Source organism: Aythya fuligula, chromosome 3 (assembly GCF_009819795.1).
Source record: "Aythya fuligula isolate bAytFul2 chromosome 3, bAytFul2.pri, whole genome shotgun sequence".
NCBI classification, from domain to species: domain Eukaryota; kingdom Metazoa; phylum Chordata; class Aves; order Anseriformes; family Anatidae; genus Aythya; species Aythya fuligula.
The window spans coordinates 47900690-47917157 of NC_045561.1; positions in this window are offsets into that span (position 1 = coordinate 47900690).

Genomic DNA, 16468 nt, shown 5'->3' on the forward strand with positions numbered 1-16468 from the left:
CTAATGCTCTAGGAGCTACTAGAATAAACACAGAGTAGCCTCTTCTAATATTCTGGGTAAGAGCAGGCAGACCAAAAAACTTAAAATGCCTTTAAGTAAACAGTAAGGTAGGCAAGCTGAGAGAAGCTCATTTAATAGTACAGAGAATCATATTCAACGTAGTGGCCTGTGGGTCTGCAGGGATTCTTTTTTAGAAATCAGGTCACATGCCATTTCATTTTTCTTCATTATTATTAATAGTGTTTATAGTGTTTTTTCTTTGCTTTTAATTTAAGTTTTTCCTTGTCTGTATTGTCGTTTTCTGAATAATGGAGCCATGGTTCTATGCCAGTAGATAAAACATGCAGAAGACATCACCTGTTATTTGTTTGGCTTTTATCCCTTGAAAGCTTGAGGAATCCACATAATCCACGTCAGCAGGAAAGTGCCACTATCTGTACTTTACACTCAGGGAATTCAGTCCAGAGAGCACAACCAGGCCACGTGTAGACAGAGACGCCTACCAACCCTTTCCCCACCACTGCCAGCACAAAGATGAGTTGGGCTCACAGAAGCAGGAAGCAAGTTTGAAGTTTAAGGTCCAGAAGACACCAGTATGGTATTATACAGTCTGGGAAAATAAAATATTTTTTTCAAGGTGGGCTTTTCAGTGGTCTAAATAACTGTGACCTAACCTGACATCCTTTCCAACCACTGGGAATTTAACAGCTGGCTTCACTGGGAGAAGGCTAATTTAGGGGCTTTGAAAACTTTTGATTTTTTAGCAGTACATAGGAGATCTCTGGGTGAGCTCGATGTCCCAGATTTCTCCTTGTTTCTTCGTTAGTTGAAAATTGCATCTGTAAAACATATTTGTGCCAACTCTCTCCACCTCGCTTTAGTGAAAGCTTAAATCCATCAATCTGATGCTAGGGTTGTTTTAAAAAGCTTTGGTTAAGTACAGCTGAAGAACCCTCTATACTCATTCTTACTTGGTACATGATTGCTTTGTCTGCCTCATAAACAGTAATCTCTGCAGCCTGCCAAGTTCATTTGCTGTTTACCAGCCCAAAAACTGGTTGGACGAGGACCTCAATCAATGATCAAAAGGCAGTGCTAAAATAAAAAGCAGCAATCAATTAAATGAAATAGTATTTAGACACCGTTTGTGTTGGGGCCAGTATAATAATATTTTTTTCTTGGAATGAATGCTATATGCTCCTGGAGAGGTTCAGTTGACTGAGGTTGTTTATGCCTGGAAGTTCATTCTGGAAAACTCTGCATGCCTCCTTTCCAAAGTAAAGAGGTCACAGTACAGTAGAAGGTTTTACTTTTTCTTTTTTTTTTTTTTTTTTTTTTTTTTTTTTAATGAGTGGCCTAAGTCTGTGTGTTCCAGAAGTGATAGAGTTAAAGCAGAAAAGACAAACCACCTCAGTAAGCCACACTGACATTTTTACATGCTCAGTGCTGCAACAAATGCCAGGTTTGCTTTTTTTTTTTTTAAATCTGTTTCTTAAAGGCAAAAATGCTGTGACATTTACATTAAAATTAGTCAGTTAATGAAGCTTAAATCAATTCTGATTCAAGCTCAGAAATTTTAGCAGTGATGTAACTGAATCTAAGACAACACCAAAAAGTTAGTCAGTCTGTGCTGAGCGAATATTAAGGTGCCTGTTACCTGAGCTGCAACCACTCAGGTCCTTGGTTTATTTCAGAACTACAATGAAGAAAGCTATTCCTATTGACTCAGCATGTTGGATTTTACAGAACAGTGCTAACAGAAAGCTCCTGCATGGTAGGATATCTTTTCCTGAACTAATAACCTCTTTTCTTCTGACATTTACTGTGCACAAGTTAAAAACAATCAGTGGCATTTCAGTTTTAGGCCTCCTTTCTGTGTAGCTTCAGGCAGTTGAATAAATAAAAATATAAAGCCAAGTCTCTTCAACAAAAAGGCTTCTTTTCTTGCTATCCCAGTATAACTATACACAGACCTACCTGATACAATATATTAGCTTGGTCTGGTATACAAAATAAGCCATAGACAAGAAAATGTACTTATGCCTTTATATTGCACTGTTTTTAAGATCTTTCCCAGTCTAGAAAAAGTCATAATCCCCTTCCCTCTCCAGAGAGGGTCCACTCCAATAAATCCCTGAGATGAGTGATGGCTGGGGCAGTCCCAAAGCTCACACATAACCTGTATCATCATCTGGGTGAGCTGTGACACAGACTGCTGGTGCCCCGCTACCTCAAGTTTGATGTTTATAAGAGCTCAGCTTCCCTCAGGAACCCAAAAAGGACAAGACTGTCAAAGGTCACCGACAGATGTATTTTTAAAAAGAGTATTTTCATTTCATGCCTAATCAAAGTAAGTGTAGATACGTAGCAGAGTGAGACTTTTTCTTTGATTCTGGATGTTGAGCATTATGAAGAAATCTGCCCCTGAGAAACTTTAAATCAATGTTTGCTTCTTCAGAAGTCCATGATCTACAGCCTTTTGTAATGAGTATATCCAATGGCTCTTTTCTGTTACATTTACAGTAAGCAGCATATACTTTGTACAGTTTTACTATTTGTAAATACTATTTACTTACACATTTCTATTAGATTGTAAAAGGCCTTCGCAGAGCTTTAGCAAGTCTCAGATAAATGACGTATGTTTATTATTATGCAACACTGTGTCATCTGAAGAAAAATGTGTTTTCTTATTGCCTTCACTCCACTGTGGAAGAGAGCACATGAGGTACATGGGTCTTGATGTTTGTAAGGGGATCTTAGGAGGTCCCTCCATACATGTTCCTACAGCCTTATTCTCCCATGGGCTTTACTTGGCCTACTCCCAAATGAAATTTTGAACTTTGAGGACTGTTTGATCAATTATTTATCTGCTTGCAGAAAGGGAGAGAGATCCAGAAGCTCTTCTTATTAATGCAGTCATTGTCTCAGATCCAACAGCTTCCTTTGCTAGTCAATGGCATTAACAGAGAAACCTCCCTGCCAGGAGGCTTTCCTGATACTTATGCCACATAATTTTTTACCCTTTCATGATATTAAGGTATCAGGAGCAGAAAGGTCTTATTAGTTTGCTGTGTCCAGCCTGCTACCACAGGCCCCTTGCGATGCAAGAGGCCTTGCAGAGTGCTCTTGCAAACAATTTTTTTTTCCAGTCTCATTTACTTTCATTGCAAGGCAATTCTGGAACCTGATTCCAGCCACAAATGGTGAGAAATGCTTTCATTCCAATAAATTAATGGCTAGTTTAATTATTTTTTTTAACAATATGATTTGTAAGTTTGAAGTTTTCTTTTCCCCATTTGTGTTTCCTACTCCCTCCCTTCTCTGTGGAGATTCCATTTGTTTTCTTAGGCTAAGTAGGCCGAGCTCAAAAGCTTGGTTCACCATTTCTCTAACCATCCTATAATCAAGTTATTTTTTTCAAGTATAAGTGACAGAATTTTGCATATGGCCATGCACGGTCTCACCATGGCCTTCATGCCACTATGCTATGGCTCTGCTGGAGACATTTCTGACAAGGGCCAGGATCACAGCATGCTCTTCACAGACACATCATGCTGGCACTTCAAAATCATACTGTGATGGTGTACATCTTCCAAAGCCTTCCTTGCCTTGTTTCTGAGAGATGCACTTCCAATTTACCAGGTCTCTTCACTTTTTTCTGATTATCTTGCTCATTTTCTGCATTTATACAATGCTAGCTGTCCACTGCTGTGTATCATAGAACGCATGCACATTGAGCAACTATAGGAACATCCTTTGGTAATCACTCTTGAACATGTTTGTATATTTTGTAATATTTTTTTTCCAAAGGCTACAAATCTTTTTTTAAAAAAAAAAAAAAAAACTACTTTACAATACTGTAGAACTGCTATACTCGAAGAATCTGATAGCTTGATGGGTTTGAATAACTCCAGTTTGGTAACTTATTTGTTTGTGAAATGTTTCAGTTCCTTATCCTTCAGGTTTATTTATATTTCTACCAGTAGATCTCATGTAGATGTAGATGAATGTGGTGGGTTGATCCTGACCAGCGAATTAAAAAAAAAAAAAAAAAAAAAAAAAGTGTTGAGATAAAGATAGTTTAATAACTGTAATAACTGAAGGAAATAGAAAGAAAAAAAAAAAACAGTGATGTAAAAGCAATCACTCACCACCTCCCACAATCAGACCAATGCCCAGTCAGTCTCCAAGCAACAGCTACTTTAGAAAGAAAACCTCCCAGTCTTCAATGCTGAGCATGACGTGATATGGCATGGAGTATCCCTTTGGTCAGTTCAGGTCAGCTGTCCCCACGGTGTCCCCTCCCAGCCCCTTGCTCACACCCAGCCTATTTGCTGGGCTGCAGAGAAGCAGAGAAAGCCCCAGCACTCTGCAAGCACTGTTCAGTGACAGCCAAGGCACTGCTGTGCTATCAACACTGTTTTAGGCATGAATGCAAAACACAGCATAATTCAGGCTGCTATGAAGAAAATTAACTCCATCCTAGCCAGACCCAGTACAACAAGGTTACTGCTGAACATGTGCTGACAGCAGCATAAATTACCTCCTCCCTTGGCCTCCCCAGGTGCTCCAGTGCCTAACAAGGATTGATCTAACGATGAAGGTTTTTCCTCAGTAGGGCTATGAACAGGGTTTCTGCCTGACTGGCAGTCTGTTTTTTATAAATGTAGCATCTTCAGGATCTTTTTGTCTTGGTCAAACCTGGTTGAAATTGGCTAACATTGAAGAGCTTCTGCAGGAGGACTGACAGCTGCACAAACAGATTCAGACAAGGAAGCTAGGAAAAACAAACAAACAAACAAAAAAACTAGGTAGCTACATTAAATTCTCACCAAGCTATTGGGGAATACAGCGATACAGAGAAAAGTCAGAGAGATGAAGCAAAGGAGGCTAAACAGCCTTGGTTTGTCATCAAATGATGGCTACACAAAACATTAAGCATCCAGTCTTCGGTCTTAATTCCCACTTTAAATTGAGACCAGAAGTTCCCTATTAACTTAAGGGAAGAAGAATTGGATACATTTGGATAGGTAGCTGTGATAAATGGATTTGCTTCTCCCTGCTCTCTCTTTTGGGGCTTTTACAGGCAGCATGGAGTTTGTGGGATTCCAACCCAAAAGCTGCGCATTGCTCTGTGTTGTCATGGGGGTGTTGTTTCTACCAACTAATGGGGAGAATGAGGTTGGTATTAATTAAAATACATCAGTGATGAAAATTGCCAAAATGATCTGATTCAGTTTCATCATTTGTCTCCCTGTGTCTCCCCTGACTGCTAATGAAGTTTGGAGCAACCGCACTCCCAGCTCGGGTATCTCAGTTAAATATCTCACACTGGTGGGATGGCATCAGCCGCAGGCAGCCTGCTTTCGGCTACTATTTAAAGATCACTAGGACACAGGCAGCACAACTCCCATGTCGCTAATGGAGGGCATTTATCACAGCTGATTGCAGCCCAATTTGTTTCTGTTGCAGTAGCCTGATGCTGTACAGATCATGGGACCAACGTCCTCACTTCATACAGCTTCCAAGCATCTAGCACCCAGAGAAAAGGTGAGAGGAGGAACACATGGAGATGGTTTTCAGCGATCTTGGTCTTCAGTCTGCCAGGTTCCATGCTGGACCCTATTTGTTGGCAAGGAAGGAATAGCAAGAGTTTTCCAGAGGGGATTATAATAGCTGTTTATCAGTAAGTGCCAGTGTTTAAGATAATGCTAGATAATCACATCCTTATATTCTCTCACTTCGTTCATGGGGATTTTTAAAAACACTTTTTGCTTCTTTTTTTATTGAAGTAATGTACTATGGTGATTGGCAGAATATAAACTATGTTCCTAGATAATAACTTTTTTAAATACAAATGGGAAACACATTTTTTAAAGAGCTAATTTCACTCTTTATTTCAGAATCTAAGAAACCTAAAGCTTAAATGTGATTTTGTCTTCTCTGCCACTAAAGCATTTTTTGAGTATTTTCCCTAGAACTACCACCTAATAGCAACTAAATAAATTGCATTCTTGGGACATTCAGTAGAATATTAAGAAGCTATCCCACATAGCACTTTTGGTTTTATCTCCTATATATATGTCTTGGAACATGTACTACTCTACAGCATCTAGAGAGTTGTCATTTCTTTCTGTAATAAATAAAATTAAAAAAAAAAAAAAAAAACCTCAAGCTTCTTACAGGATTTTTTTCATAAGAAAACAAAAATGAATACTTAGTGGACAGAAAATACAGGCATATTTAATGTGGGTTTCAAATACACACATAACAATTTAGGAAACTGCTTAGTGGAAAACCCAGCAGCAGATGTCAGCACCACTGGATAAGTGGCCTTAGGGCTTCCGCTCTGCAGAGAGCAATGCCTCATCAGACACCATTTCTCCAAAATAAGCCTTAATGTTTCTGGAGACCCTGAGAATTTCATACTCTGAGAGAAAACTTAAAAAATGTTCTCATGTAGCTATAAAGCCTGTGCAGTTCATTCATGTTCTATCCCACTAAGAAAGGAAAAACAAGCTTTTAATACACAACCTTATGCCATCATTACTTCCCAATTACAGACACCATGAACTTTTGCATTGCAGACTTCAGAAACAGTGATACCATAAGCCTACCACCAACGCTTTGAACAGGACTCATTCAAAAGTAGTCTTTGCGTCGATAAATGCACTTTGCTGTGAATCCGTTAGCCAACATGGGAAGTCAGAACCACTGTGATATACATCATCCCTGGCCTCTGGCTACTTGTCTGGCCCAGAGCAAAACCCATTAGCATGTTCTTGCAGAACTCTCTGGCAGAATTCCTCTGTGACAAATATCTCCTTCTGTAGTAAGCTTCTGCAGAGCTACAGTTGCTCCAAATATTATTCAACATTACTCATTTAGTAGGAGAAAGAGAAAACAACCCTAATGGGTGGTTTTGTTTCAGTTTTTACTTCTTATTATCTTAAGCAAACAAACAAAGCAAGCACCTTATAATTCTTCCAAGATTTTTTTCTCAAAGAGCAAGCACTGATAGGAAATTTCAATTTGAAAAATAAATTTTCTTGGGTTATTTATAATTGGAAGAGTTTTGCTCTGAAGGTGAGCGTTAGGCATGCTCTTTCCTTTCGGTGTTACTGCCTCTTACATCCTGACTCCACAGCTTTCATTGTTAACAATAATAGCTACTATATCTAAATGACAGTGTTTTCGCCCTGTACACGTAAATGGCTGGGTTATCAGATGTCCTGTTTTGTAGTACAGAGGAAGTTGTTAAGTAGGATGATAATGACAATTTCATCCTCTTTCCTCTGTCTCTGTTTTCAGGCTATGTCTGCACACTTCAATCTCTGCTGGCTGCGAGTGCCTTGCATCATTACTGAAAGAGGCTGTGTATGAGGACTTATGTGACTAGAAACTGTACATAAGGTAATGGGAAAACTCCATGTGCAAAATCTGGATTTAATGACACTTCTATAGCTGACAATTCATACTCTTTGTATGAACTTGTAATTAAGTTAATTTATATTTCTCTGATGAGAACACAACTCATCACAGATGATGAGTATCACCTGCCCACACACCTTTCTGGTGCACGGAGGCCATTTGGAGGAGGTGCACAAACACACCAGCTCTAAAAGGGCCCCGAATTTTCTTCCCTTTTTCTGAAGAGTAGCACCAGCAATCATGAAGGAAGCTACTCACTGATTAGAGTAAGGGTGGTAGAATCTGATTCATGCTCTTGGCTTCACTTTGCAGATGAGCTGTGAAAATAAATGTGGATATTCAAAGAGCCAGTACCATTGAAGTGCCCACGAGGGTTTAAACATTATGCAGCTAGTGTTGTTGCCACACACGCTGAAGAAAAGCCAATTTTGAATACTTTCTCAGTAAATGAGGCCTGCTTGTGCTGTACTCTGAAAAAGGGAAGGGGCTGGCCATAGAAACTGAAACCTTGGAAACATGTAAGTAACCTAAGAGAAGTAACCATATGAGAAGGCATTAAGTTTGCACAGGCTGCTTTCATTCTGGCATTTGCATCTTTATTTGACCTTATACTGTACCTTTTACTGTTTGTGTTTAGCATATGAATGCAAACTGAAGCAGTGTATCAAAGCACTTACTAGCCCTAGGAATTGTGTCATCTCGTGCTGTAAGCACTGCTTGCTATTCAGAATCATTTCAAGTTCTGTTGCCTCTTTTTACTCCTTCCCTCTTCAGGAGAGTGGATGGGAGGCAGTCACTGTGTCTACCTTACCTCTCTGTGCAGGTCTGATTGCAGTGAGGACACTGGCCAACATGCTCTAAGGAATATTTCTGAGGTGGCTGAAGACACTACCATGCCTGTCCATGCACCCTGCCCTTCTTCTGTTACTCACTTCATCCCCAAGAGCAGTGAGCACTGAACAGTTTGCCTCTGGGGTGATTTTATTGAAACCTTGTGCTATGCCTTGGGGCAGTTAAGACACAGACACATGTTGTTCCTGCCTCTCCTAGAGGATCTGCAAACCCAAGAGGGCAGGAGAGACAGCCAGGAGACCAATAACATCTGAAAGTGTCCCTGCAAGGTTTTCCTGAGTCTGTCTGATAAAAAGACCCTTAATTAAGTTGGTAGAGTACAGTCAAGGGTCCACAGTCTCCTCTGATATAAATCAGTACCTAGTGCTTTGGAAATCCAAGGAGCTGTCAGGTTTACAGCAGCTAACCCTGAAGTTGTTCGTAGTTCATAGTTCATGCCCTGGTAAATGTTTAGCCAGCAGAAGGTAAGGTTTCCTGTACACTGCACTGACCAGGTGCATGTCAGGACAGGGTGCATCTTCTTCCCTGTAGAGCTGCAGGTCCGACCTATCAACGCCTGCCCTCACATCACCCTCAAGCAGAGCAGCCACGACCTTCCCCAAAGTGATTTGCAGTCACTCAGGTAGTGGGCTGAATGCAACGTTAAGGAATTCAACTCATGCCTAATTAAGACGACGCAATCAACTGGTCCATAAACACTTAAGGATCTTCTTAATAACTCTATTTTTATCAGCTTGAGTGCTAGACACTGTAGTGCGAGGTGATCATTAGTGCCGATGTTTGAAGTCAAGGAAGTTTTTCCTTCCTGTATTTTCCCTCATGAGCATGTGCTCTCTACTAACCCACTCCCTCTGCCATTACTGTGCTGTGCTGGCTCCCATTTGCTGCTAACATCTAATATAAAGTAATTTGCTCTAAATTACTTTAAAAGTACGGATGGCCATGCTTCCAAAAATACAGTCTTAATAACCAGTTTCTAGGCACAATTTTAGGATATGAGAAGCTGAAAGAAGAAGAAGAAAAAAGAACTAACTAGAATTGCTTTAAGTGAAAATTTTTTTCTAAAGAAGGTTCTCAAGAGCTATTTTTTTATTTTTTTTTTTTTTTGGTGGGGAAAATGCATGTTATCTGCTTGTTTGTCTTCATTTCTTAGTTCAGAAATGGCTTTTTAGATTCCTGAACACATTTATAATAAAATACAGTGTACAAAATTAAACAACTTCTGTTGCCCAGGCCTGTCACTGCTTGCCACCATTTAGCTGTGGAGCATTAATAATATATTAGCCGTTCCTACAAAGCCGCATTGTGCTTCGTATTGCCCAGAGTTACAGCAAAAGAAGACTGTTCATGGTGCAGCCCAAGTGGCTGGTATTTCCTCCCTCCATCCACTGTTGTGAGCTCTAGTGTAGTGTACAGAACAGCAGTCTGAAGCAAGCTGGATGCATCCTGGGGGTGCATCAGAGTCTCACAAGGTCCTGTTCCACTAAGAGAAGAACTGGAACTCGATGGCAAAATCCACAAAATCCTATGAAGGACGTTGGACCCCTCCAGCTGTGATGTACAGCGATTCAGCACAGAAGCCCAGGAACCTCTTTTGGCTGTTGGATAAAGCATACTGCTCTTGGCATGAGCCTTTACAGAGGGGTTGTGCAAAACTCACTTCTTTCCACACAATGGAGGCCCCTGCATATGCAGTGCTCTGCTGTTTGAAACTCCGTATGTCTTGGTATGTATGTGACTGGCTATAAGACACCCTGAACAAAACGGAGTGCTGGCATATCCCCTTGTCTTCACAGGAGCTTAACTAATTTCAAATGGATTTTGGGGAGGTTCCTGTGGCACAATTCAGTGCAGGATGCAGGGTCCAACTAGGGCTGCAGTTGTTTTACAATGCAGAGGATTTATTTTCTATGTGCATTTCTTTGCCTAAGTATGGTATTTGAATTAATACAGGGAAAAAAATAATACATTTTCTACTCACCAAGTAGAAAGATTTCCCTCCACCATTTATTTTTTTAGTTGTCATGCCAGTATCATAGTGGCCAATGCAGATCTTTTAATGGTACTTTTGTTAAGATTTTTCAGCCATGGGTTTAGGAATTCTTTTATTTGTGCTGAAAGTTGAAAACACCTTTATTTATTTATTTATTTGTTTGTTTGTTTATTTATTTATTTATTTATTTATTTATTTATTTTTACCCTTATTAAGGAAATTAGATGGGAAAAGACAGCAACAGGACAGAAGAGGACATTTTCAGTGTACAAACAAACTCAGACTACTCGGTCACTGATGTCTCAAATGCTTCAACTCATTGTGGGTGGGAAGAGAAAGCAAAGCTTTGGGAGTCAGCTACAGCCATCTGTCTCCAAGGAGCAGCTGGTGATGAGATGCTGATATTAATGAAATGGGATTGCTCAGTGCTGTTGATTTACTGCAGTTAGCCTAGCTAATTCTGATTCATGCTACTGTTATGGCTACTGTGCCTTGAAGGCAGCAGGCTGTGTTGATGGTAATGATAAGACTTAGGACACCAGTGGTTCAAAGAAAGTGTGAAAAGCCATACCCTCGGAGTGTTTATGTAGACTGTTTTGTGCTTCAATTGCCAGGTGACAGATCCCAGAGCTCTGAGTTTCCTGGACTGGTGACTCTTAGTCATCTGCTGGTGGTTGGTGGGTCGGAAATGACATTGGCTGTGTTATTCAGACTGAGGGGGAAAGGGCAGGTTATAGGGTTAATAACGTTGCTAGTGGAATGGAGAATATGAATAAGTCAGTGTGAAATCGCTTTGAAAACAGTTGTGTTAAACCTGTTGCTGCACCAAAGGGCTGGGTCTGAGCTGGCATTTTCAGGAAATAGGCTCACCAGGCCGTGTGTGCACAAAAAGCCTTTTGCTAACGTTCGGTGACTTGAGGTTGCAGGTACCTGAACTCATGTGGTAAATGACACTGGTAGTAGGATTACATAGCCTGCAGCGTAAGAGGTGTGTCTTAGCAGCAACCCATGTCCTTTGGCCCAATCAGTTCTGAATATGGCATAGGAAAAATATCTGACATGCTGCATTCAGCTTTGGCACTTTGTATTTCCTTCTGTACTTTCCATAAAACCACTTTGTTGATGTTTTTAAAGACCTTTTTATGCCTTCTTCTAACGCAAGCTCATACTTAGTCAAATTCCGATACTGGGTTAGAGTCAGTATTTCCCAGAAAACAGTCCACTCTGTGGACCACATGTAATGGTTTCCAGGAGGGATTATCTAAACTTGTGGTTGTGAGACCCGTCTGACATAAGGTCATGGGTGTTTGAGTCCCATCTGTGAAGCAGGCAAACCTCTCGTGAGGTCTGTCTCAGCAACTATTCAAAGGTACTGCCTTAGTACTGCTACCAGCCAGCAGGAAGGCTGGGTTTAGGTGGCCATCTCCCAGAAGTTTGTGCCTCCAGGCCGAGTGGGAGAACTGTCCGATTTCTGGCTGAGCCATTTGGGCATTTAGCCATCAGGTCACTTAGCACAGTTTCCCACTGGACAGGTGTTTGGAGTGGGGCCTTCGCCTCAGGCCTGAGGAATGTATTAAATGGTAACAAGGGACCAGCTGCCTCAGGCAGTGCCATGCCCAGAGAACTTGAGGATTGGTTTCGGGACACCCTGCCAGAGCTTTGTAAGAGGTTGCTAATTACTATCAATTGCAGTGATTTTTCCAGAGGAAGTGGATTGCGATTGCAAATTCACAAGTGCAATTTCATGTAGACCACAAAGGAATCATCTGAATAAACAGCCTTTAATTCACCACCACCCCGTGCTGGATTCGGCCTGCTGACTAGCTCCACACCCTGTTGGCACGCCCCGAGCTATCCACAGACCCTGAGCTTTTCACAGTCAAAGAACTGAGGGGAGGAAGATCCGGGGGGGGGGGGGGGGGGGGAGCAGTTTGTGCTATGAAACAACGGCAGAAGGGCTGATTTTAGTGCTCATGGAGAATCAGGGCCCCTATCCTGCAGCAGTGCTGGGGCATCTCTGTGGTTTGTGCTGGAGGCCACACTTAACACCGAGACAGACAAAAATTCAGACAGCACACAGGGGCAGTTGAAGGCCAAAGCAAACTCATACAAATAGCATGATCTTTTTGCTCTTGCAGTGGTCGTGGAGAGGCTCTGCCACTGGCTGGCAGTGTCTTGGAAGGGGACAAGTTGTGCTATCATAACTCAGTTTGCCCCTGGACAAAAGTATCCTATCCCTGCATTATATGCCTTTCTTAGATCCCTGGCAAGTAGTTTTAAGTTTTGCCCCGTGCACAGACTGCAGGCCAGCATGGCATGGTATAGAATTGGAACTAAACCCATAAAGTTTTACAGCTAAGGATTCAAAGGTACATGATTAGTAGATGCCAGCAAGGCACTCAGAAAACTTCCACATTGAGCCAATTCAGCTTCAGAAAGTACAGCATCACTCTTTCAACAGTGTTTTCTTGTCCTTACAGCCTGTCTGAAGAGCACTGTGGTGTCTTAAATAGCCCTAGCACTATTAGGCCAGGGCTCCTGAGAACTACTCTGTCATTTTTCTCACAGGTGTCCAGCCTGCTTTTCATTTCCTGTCTCTGTTTTGTTTGGAGTGATTCTTGCCAAGGGGTAATCAGATGCCTTACTGAGATTTCCAGTTATATTATGTAAAAATATCCTTTTTTTTTTTCTTTTTCTTTTTTTTTTTTTCTTTTTCTTTTTAATGTTTTCCATGCTCATTTAAGCATTTTGTATTCAAGAGCTATGTACCTTTTCTCTATAACTTAGTATTTTTCTTACAGCATCCTTATGCAAGACTCAGTTCAGGAGTGTGTCACAGTGTGCGTGTCTGCTGAGATCAATGAAATGCTGCTGAGAGCAAAATCAGGCCAAATCATAAAAAACAAAGGACTAAAGTGTCGAGGCAGGAGACTTGTCTCCTGATGTGACACTAGAAATGTGTAAGTTCCAAAAACCACAGCTTCAGAGGGGTAGAAAGATTAACAGGAGGAAAAGAGAGGGAAAGTAGTGCCCCATATGAATGTCACATAGGACACACAGATTTGCTGCATTTAGCAGGATAAGGCAGTCTAAGTGTATAGCATGCTATATTTTTTCAAAGGTATCACAAGTATTTGGCAGTCTGAGGCAAAATCAATACAAAACCTTTTCAGAGTCTTTTACCCCCTTTTCTCTAACCCTGGGCTTCTAATGCTGTTTGTCTCCGCATCCCCTGTTACCATTTATTTTGCAATCTGTTTCTGCAGTTTGGTATCAAAGATCTTGTCCCCACTTTTTTCATTCCTTAATGTGCATAACAGACATTTACAAGAACTGTAAGCATTCAGCTTTTATCCAATTAGCTTTTAGCTAATGCCTTTTTATATAAAAGTCTATTTCCTCAACCACTGGCTCATTTAAAAAAAAAAAAAAATCAACAGCACTGAATGTCAGTTATCTCCATTTTTCAGGGGTCAGCTTTGCTCTCACTCAGTACCTTAGTTTATAAGGTGCACCACTAAATTTAGTCCTCAAATCTTCAATAACCATTCTTCTCAGACTGTCTCTAAAGTGTGGGGGTTTTATGAATAATTACTGAGTTCCATTAAACTATGCAGAATAAAATTTGTCAGAAATCAGTTCTTCAAATACATCCAACTGCACAGAAATAATATATATATATATATATATATACACATACATACGTACACACACACACCATTCAGGTAAAGACTGCTGCACAGTGGATATTTCCTGCTACCTAAACTAGGGTTTAACCCACAATTTTCTTTGGGAACTATATAGCTCCTTGATGTTCCCTTCAGATAAGGCAATCTTTAGAAAGGTAGCACAATAACAAAACATTGGATAGAGACTGCAACAGCTGATCAAGACAAGAGTTGTGTTGTGCCCTGTACTTTCACTATGGCAAACATGGTGCAGGGTCGGTGAGAGGCGCTGCTTTGGGCATGTTAGTCAGTGAGCATCACGTAAGGATTAGTATTCTGCCTGCCACTTGTTAAAAGATTTTTATTTTTTTTTTAATGACCTTTCCACTTCTGTGTACTTGGATGACAAAGAGATAATCAAATGCTAGCTTCAGTTTAAATTTGGCAATAGAGCTAGCATTGCTCCTTGGCAGAAAGAAGATGAATTCTTTAAGTGTGGCTTACAGCTTCTGTTTTTATGGGCAGGGTGAGCACGCAGCCATCCACAGATAGAGGACACTGCTACAGAGTTCACTACAAACTAGATCAAGCAGCATCTGCTGATTGCAGGGATTATCCTTTTCTGTAAGTGTGCAAAAGTTTCAAGTGGCAGTCTCACACAGCCCATCTCTACACACTATTGAAATATAAAGTAGCCTTGTCTTCAGCTATTATTTCACTGAAAATTATTATGAAATTATTTCACTGAAATAATTTCCTCTTTTAGGTAAGGAAATATACAAGCAAAAAAAAAAAATGGCCGTGTGGATTTGTTTCTGATTGTTCAAGCCTGTGTATGCAGATTAGGTACTGCCCTTGAAGACCTGGAGAGCAGCCAGCCTGCCTCTTCCCTGGTAAGCTTGATGTAAACAGTGTTGTGCATAAGCAGCATTTGTTATTACAGTCGGAGCGACTCCAGCTTCCAAGCCATACAGACTAGGATTTTATTCTACACTGTTTCTTCTGTCTGCTTCTGGAAGAGTGGTGGTTTCCTGAGTACCCACTACACATCATAAACATCATTTACTTTGCAGCTCCAAAGTGATCTTTCCTTCAAGATCTTAGACAAATTTCACACACACACCCCATACCCGTGACCATGACAGTAGCAGATGTTGGCATCTTTGCATGTCCAAGGTGCCATTGAAGCCCTCACACTTTTGTTACTCTCTGAACCATGTTTGAACAGACCTGCAAGATTTCCTATTGCCACAGTGGTGTTTATGTGTGTGTGTGTGTACAGCATGAACCATCATTATAAGTTTATATTGTAATACAAATAAAATCAATCAAGATCAATGTTAGTAAAACAGACTGTACCGTGCCTTGGCAGAGAAAATGGCAGCCTTGCTCTCCAGGCAGAGCTTGCCATTTAGTTGGCAACACCACCCTGCTGTGTATGTTTGACTTCAGTTCTTACACTAATGGATTTGGGATATTTGTACTTTTCTGCCTAAGATTTAAGTTCAGGTTGCTTAGCACCTCCTGTGCATGTAGTTTTGCAGACTGTCTGAAAAAAATCTGCTCTTTCGTTTGCATACACAGATACTCTAAAGCCAGTCACCTGAGCCAACAATTTTGGGCCTGAAGAGGTCCACACAGAAATCATCTTTAAGAAAGAGTGTAAAGAATCTGTAGTATTTCATATTAGATGTGTGTGGAGAAAGAAACAAAGGTCCTTCCTCTCCTTATAGGTAGGGTCACAATGGGTGCTTAAAACAGTCATGGAAAGTCTACTTGCGTGTGTGTGAGGAGTGCTTATTTTGTGGATGTCAGTAGCTGGGAAAATATCAAATCTAATTTTGTAAAGGATAATTCTGAAAACTTTTCATATGATATGATCCTTGGTATTTGTTAGCAGAATGGTATTGATTTAAAATGATTGACTCCTTTTTTTCACAGCTCTGCCAGTAGTCTTTCTCCATGTACTAGCCTTTGCACAGGGTCAAGTTTGACAGTATGGAGCTAAAATTTTTGTAATGCATCTAACGTGGCTCTCTTGCTAATGCATATTCAATTAAAGAATGAATCTATTCTAAACTTAATTGTGGCTCAGGATTTAGTTTTATCAGGATTTCCATTTACGGGTACTGTGCAGCTTCTGTGTAAGGAAGTGAGTGTTTGTGTTTGTTTTTGTTTTGTTTTCCTGTGAAGGCAGTGGATCTACTGTATAGCTGAGGTAGAAAATCTTGCCCAGTAAATCTAGTTACTTGGGCTGGAACTGTGCGATTTTCACTGCCATCCCACATTGGCATATTTATATTGATACCCCTGCATCTGTGTTAGGACTTTTATCATTACAATTACAATTACAATTTATCATTACAATCAGTACTTTTCATTTTTGTTTTCAATACTTAAATAAACTGTTAGCATATATTAACCTATGCACATCTATTTTTATTTGGTTTATTAAAGGAAAAAAAAAATCAGCTGGGCTGTATGCATCAATCCTTACAAATTCTGGAACGTGTTAGCTGATTTT